The following is a 6,362-nucleotide window of genomic DNA, read 5'->3' on the forward strand; positions in this document are numbered from 1 at the left end:
CTTAAATAGTCTAATTTTCCGTATAGTGTTGTTTATAATCAAGATGATTGACATTGGAATTCCAGGATCGTGTAGTAGTTGGACCCTTTTTCACTCTGCAGTGAATAAAACAGGTCGGATTCACTTTCAAGGAGTGCTTGGATGTTTCTGCCAACCACTCACATCACAAATGTTTTGAATTTTATACGAATTCTTGTCACTTGTAATTTTTCTGTCGAACAAGTCAAATTTCACGGTTCGTCCATCTTGTATCACCCGTTTACCTCAACATAACTAGGACAGCTGAAAAACTTGAACAATAGGAAAAAATCCTGGTAGACAGGAATTCCTCAAGCTACATATTAAGACTAGACATTTCCTCCCTATAATTTCGAATGTCTATGGCGAGGGAATTTGACTGGCTTGGAGAGCGGTGACCATTATTTCTTTCAATTTCTGTCGGGAGGTTGAGTTCAATGGTTTCTAAAATTTCCGTTGAACTATTAGGGTACCTTTGGCGGCCCGTCAAATTATGTCCAGTGTAAAGTCGTCCATGGTTGAGGCTGACCTCAGAGGTGTCGGAATGACCTTGATTACGTAAAGGTGCAATCATGTCGCCCACATTCAAGCACATTCTTGGGAGATTGAAGCGAAATTCCGAATGCCTCATCATTGCGTTGCAATTTCGGATACATTTTGTTACACTTTCGACATGTGTTGCTAAACAAGGGCAATCAATAGAGTACTGATCTGCTCTACCAATGTCCGAATCTTTTTGACATTACGTGTATTATGCCCAAAAAGCATGTTTTTATTATTCTACCGCTTTTTATACCTGTATATTTGTAAGTTTCAAAAGAAATTAAGATGAAAGAGGATCAACACGTTTCATGAGAATAATTCAACTTGCCTGAAGCGAGATTTCACGAAAATGTCTTTGTCCCTTTCCACCAGCGTCAGTTGACCTGAAACATGGAGTACGCTCACTAGTGGAGTGGAAAGCTCGGTCGAAGATCGAACGTCTTCTAGCGAGGTTTGGTAGAGCTATGCGTTACCCATCTCTCAAACCACCCTTGAACGGGTAGCAAGATCTGCAGGATTTGAGGGTCCTGGAAGATGTCGCCAATCTGAAGGCACAGTTAGGGTTTGAATCTCGCCCACTCGGTTGCTCACAAAAGTCTTTTAGCACAAGACCTTTGCCTGTATCCATCCTAGAACGGCCGTGGAATCTGTTCAAAGTACCTATTGTAGAATATAAACTAATGAAGTATAAAAATTACAAAATTTAAATTCCAATAAAAGTATTCAATGCCAATCAGAAGTTATCTTTTCAAAATAGATGCTCCATGAGTTCAAGTTCCGTTTACTGTTGATTTTGATTTTACTTAATATTGGTTAAGATTCGTGATTTATTTGAAGAAACATTTTTGTGTCTTTTGGGGATCACATTTCTCTCTGCACTCTAATTCTCAACCATGTTCAATCATTCTGAGCAGGAACGCCACTTTGTCAGGCGTATTGCCAAATGAAACAAAACACAAACCCTGAATACAAATCAGCAAGCTGCAATAGCTTCAAGTATTCAATTGGCATGCTAAATACATTGAAACCCAATGGTCTTGGTAATGTAGGCTATAAGGTTTCATTTACTCTTTAAACAGCAGTAGAAAAGTAAAATTGTGGGAATTTTTCAAATACTACCGCCACGATAAGGGACTGGATGGATCTGCAAAATCGTTGCAAAATCATTTCTTTCAAAAACAAACATTGCCAAGGTATTTAGTTTTCATGTAGGGATTGTAATATGTGAACTTCACTGGCAGTTTTTTTCAATTTGCTTGGCCACAATGAGCATGAGATTCATCCTCATAAAACAAAATGATTCCATCCCCGGATTGAATCCGGTTTAGGTATTGAAATGTGCCGAAGATTCAATCTTGAGGCTTGAAGTACTTCCATCTTCAAACCGGATTCAATCCTGGTTTTCCTTCCAAGTCTAAACGTAGCCTTAGCCATTCCATGAAATTGATACGTTGTAGCCACAAAGTGATTTCCTCATTAAGCAAGCAAATTGGCTTATTCCAGTTGCTTCTCAATTCAAAGGGAGGTTTATCCAAATGTTTGTATTTACCCAAACTTTTGGCACACAAATGATTGTTTACTATTTTGGGTTGGCTAACCCGAATCAAGAAATTGATTAAAATGGTCAGCGCGCCTGTAAGCACTGTCGCAATGTTTAAGTAAATGTAAGAATGGGTTAATTTCATTGCATTCTTTAAATAAACATAAATATTTTGGTTGATTTCATTGTCTTCCCAAAAAGTGTTTCCCTTCACACATTTGAGGTAAAACAAATCAAAAGTTTCAAAAACTAGTAGAAAATATTCAAAATACAAGAGACCATTACTAGTAACTATTGAGCTTAATGAAAAAGATACATTTTGCAGCTCTTGTTGATGTCCGCTTTAAAGTATGACGCACCAACAAAAAATCATCTTACTTTCATCATCTAATCTCACCGAGAGGAACATTTTTTGGCAATAAGAATCTGTTTTAGTTGAATGTTGAAATCTTCTTCAAATCCTGCAAAAATATATACTTTGCTCATATAATACTTATGTCACTTTTAGCTGTTCCCTTCAAATTCAGGGTTAAAAATTAGCTGCACTTTTTGTGAGAATTTCATAAACACAACTGCAAAAACTTTTACTGTTGGATTGACTACCATGAAGAATTTGTTTTTCTTAAAAAATTAGCATTATTCTACCATTTTTTAATTCAAATTAGCATTTTTATTATCAATTTGGCCCGAGGTAGCATCGTCGGCTGAATAAACTTGACTAGCCTGACTCGACTCATTAAAGGTATTCAATTGATTTTCTTTGACCGATAAATGCCCGATAAGAGTAGTAGATCTTACCTTGAGTTATGCTTATTGTGTAAATTTTTGATTGGTCAACAATCAATTTAAAAAGTGAATGCAAAAAGCTAGATAATTGCAGAAAATGACGAAATTTTGGAAAACACTATGGCACTGTTCACACAAAATTCGGAAATAACGTGCAGCATCACTGTTTCAGAAAAAATAGGTAAATTAGATGAAGGTTAGACTTCAGTACTGACGCTTTGTTTAAAACCAAGGACTTTTAGGACTGGACCATTGTTTGGACAACGGTACGCTAGACATATTTGTGGCCGCCAAATGTACCCCAATAGAACAATCGGAAAATTAAAAACCATTAAACTGAACCTCCCGACCAGAAATCGAAAAAATCTTTGTCACGCTGTCCAAGCCACGCAGATTCACTCGCGGTAAACATTCAAAATTATAGGGAGGAACATGGCAAATTTTACGCCGTAGCTCAAGGATGTTGTAAATTCTAGAATTCTAGTCAACCCGATATTGAAAATCGATATTAATTCTTTGGGAAATTGAATTAAAGTAGCAGTGAATTAGATGATATCATAAATTATATTCAAGAGCGCTCCCAATTTACATTGAGAAAGTTTTTGAAAATTAAAGTTTTTATAATGTTCTTAGGCATGTAAGTTTCATATGTGGGCTAGAATTCCATAAAGCAATAAAATCAAAATTGTTCCCCATCATTTTCTGAGGGAGAAAAATGCGAAGATGTGTATGAGAATTTCCATTAAAACTTTAAAGGGTATTTTTACCACTGTGTTGGCCTAACATTATTCACTTGCTGGTCTTCTGTTTCTTGTTGAGTTTCTTTTAACGCATTTCGTTTTGGTTGAAACTCAAATTTATCGAAAAACCGAGCTTTCCGTTCGCTTGGCTTGAATGAGGAACAATTTCATTGGAGACACTTTTGTGTGCGTCAGGGAGCCCCGTCTTTATTTTCAATGATATCGAAACAACTGGGACTTCATGAAAATTTATCTTTTTACAGTCTTATATTCAAACGTGACTGAAGTAGGCTATGATGGCCATTAAGATAGAAAATCAAGAGTAAACAATTTTAGATAAAACGATTGTATCTTGATGGGGTTTTTTTTATTGATTAATCCTTCGTTCCATTGCAACCGACATATGGGCTGGGGAGGCCACGAGAATGTAAACACCAGCGCTGCCAGGTGGCATATTTGCATGCCCAAAAACTGTATATCTGGCATATTTGAGAGCCCTGTAGCATCCATAAACAACAATCAGGCGTGTTATTCTCTTCCGGCATGTGTTCTGGCATATTTTGGGAGTCTACTAGCAAGGTTATAAAACTTGACGAATATGTTGCAAAATGGACAATTGGACCTGCTCGTTCTTATTGCCTCGTCATGCTTGATGGAACTGTAATATTTACCTTTAACGTCCATTTTGTGCCATCTACCTCTTTTTCTCTCAGGTAACTATGGTATGCCAAAACAATTTTTCTTCAATCTCTGCTAAATCTTAGGGTTATTTTATTGTCTGGCTACTCAAAGGATATTGTAACAAAACATTTTTTAAACAAGTTAAGCAAATCTAGTTATGACAATTTTTGTGGATATCCTTACCACTATGGAGAATGGGAATACCAGCAGTTCAAGACGAAAACTTAATCATTTACTTAACTTTATATAATATCTGACCCATAAATGAATTAAAGTTGTGAGAACTGGCTCATCTTTGAATGTAGGGTTGATAAGGAATTTTGGTCAAAATCTTGTTCAAGCCCGACTTAATTCTTGCTTGTGGATCAATACCTACATAATCTTTACTACCATCCTATATTTAGAAGAGTTTGACAACGATTTCAGCGCACAATAGCGATTGAATTTTGAACCTGCAATTCCGTTCCAAAACAATGCGTTCATATGGGTCCCGCCCAAATCAAACACATTAAATAAAAAGCTGCACGAGTTTAGATACCCTTCAGCCACCCTTAAACGCACTTTGAACGTTTTGAACTCCCCTGTTCAAACCATTTTTATGTTTTCTGTTAAAGAATGCATAATTTGAATCTGACATTGCGGTGGTTACAGTTAATAGGGCTTGTCAAGTGAACACATTCATGAACACCTGACATTATTCCAGAGTAAAATTAAAGGCAACATCCCCAGCCAAACCGCACTATGCATGCATTGAATTACGACGTTTATTTCATTTTATCTGCTTGTCTAAGCAAATATAGTAATATTGAGCCAATTTGATGGTGCATTCACCAAATTACACCAAAAATGTTCATTTTATTGGGTTTTGTGGCACTGCTCACTCAAAATCATTTGATTATTGAAAATTTAATGGGTTGATTGTGATGTCTCCCCAAAATGTCCAAAATCGAGGTGCCAGACCATATTTTTCCTTGACTTTCCTTCACTTGACATCCCCTATATTGCCTGAAGAACTAAGAACCCCCTTAGAACCCAAAAGACACAAACATTTCCAAAGATGTTTTTGGTTTGGATCTGGGACCCAAGTAAACACAATGTTTTGGAAGGGATTTGAAGGTTTAAAATTCAACTGCAATGGTGTGCTGATCTCGCTGTTGCACTTGCCTAAAACAGGATGAAGGAGCCCAATAAAGAAAAGAGATGGACTCTATTGTTCTAAATAGCCTGAAATCAGGATGACTTAAAGGGGCTCTTGTTTAGCCTCGGCGGTCAATACAATTGACACTAAAACCCGGATTGGGACAAAGCTCATTAAAGTACAGTCCCAACCTTTCTCCCAATAGGAGAGCTCTTTCATACCCTCAATGTTCCTGGTACAACATCTTTGGATCTTCTTGATCTTTTGCAAACCTGCTGAACTTATTGGACTATTTTTTTTTTGGTATGATTTACAATTATGACATGTTTTCTAGAAGATTCTGGCTATTCTGCGTTACATGTGTTACATAGTTAAATATTGACTCAAATCTGGTCTTGGAAGGTAATTTTTTAAGTGGAGGAGACGTGGCGTAGTGGTTAGCGCAATTTCTTTGCATGAGAGAGGTCCTTGGTTCCATTCTTTTCCCTGACCAATTTTCCATTGCCACATTTCTCCGAAAGGAGACTGGGGTTTGAACTCTCTGCACTTCGAGAGAAGATTTGTGCCTTGTTCATGCTGCCTAATCCATAATTTGGTCAGACTACCTCCTTTTGCCAGTCTGTCCAGTAGAAGGAAATTTATTTGAAAGCATTAATTTCGGAATATATTGGTGATACTCTGCACTGGAAGAGTGTTTGGCCCATAACCCAACATAAATGTCAGCTTGTTGCTAAATGAATTAGTACACATCAACTCAATTTAATACTATTGTAATGACGTATTTGTTCAATTGAACAGCAATCTCGATTAGAAGAATGATTTTATACTTATCTAAAAAAAACTTCAATGTATTATTTCAAAAAATCCCTCTCTTAAAATCGTTGTTTTTTTTATAGAAAAGCAGATCGGAAGTTTT

This window comes from Tigriopus californicus, chromosome 11 (assembly GCF_007210705.1).
Source record: "Tigriopus californicus strain San Diego chromosome 11, Tcal_SD_v2.1, whole genome shotgun sequence".
NCBI lineage: Eukaryota > Metazoa > Arthropoda > Copepoda > Harpacticoida > Harpacticidae > Tigriopus > Tigriopus californicus.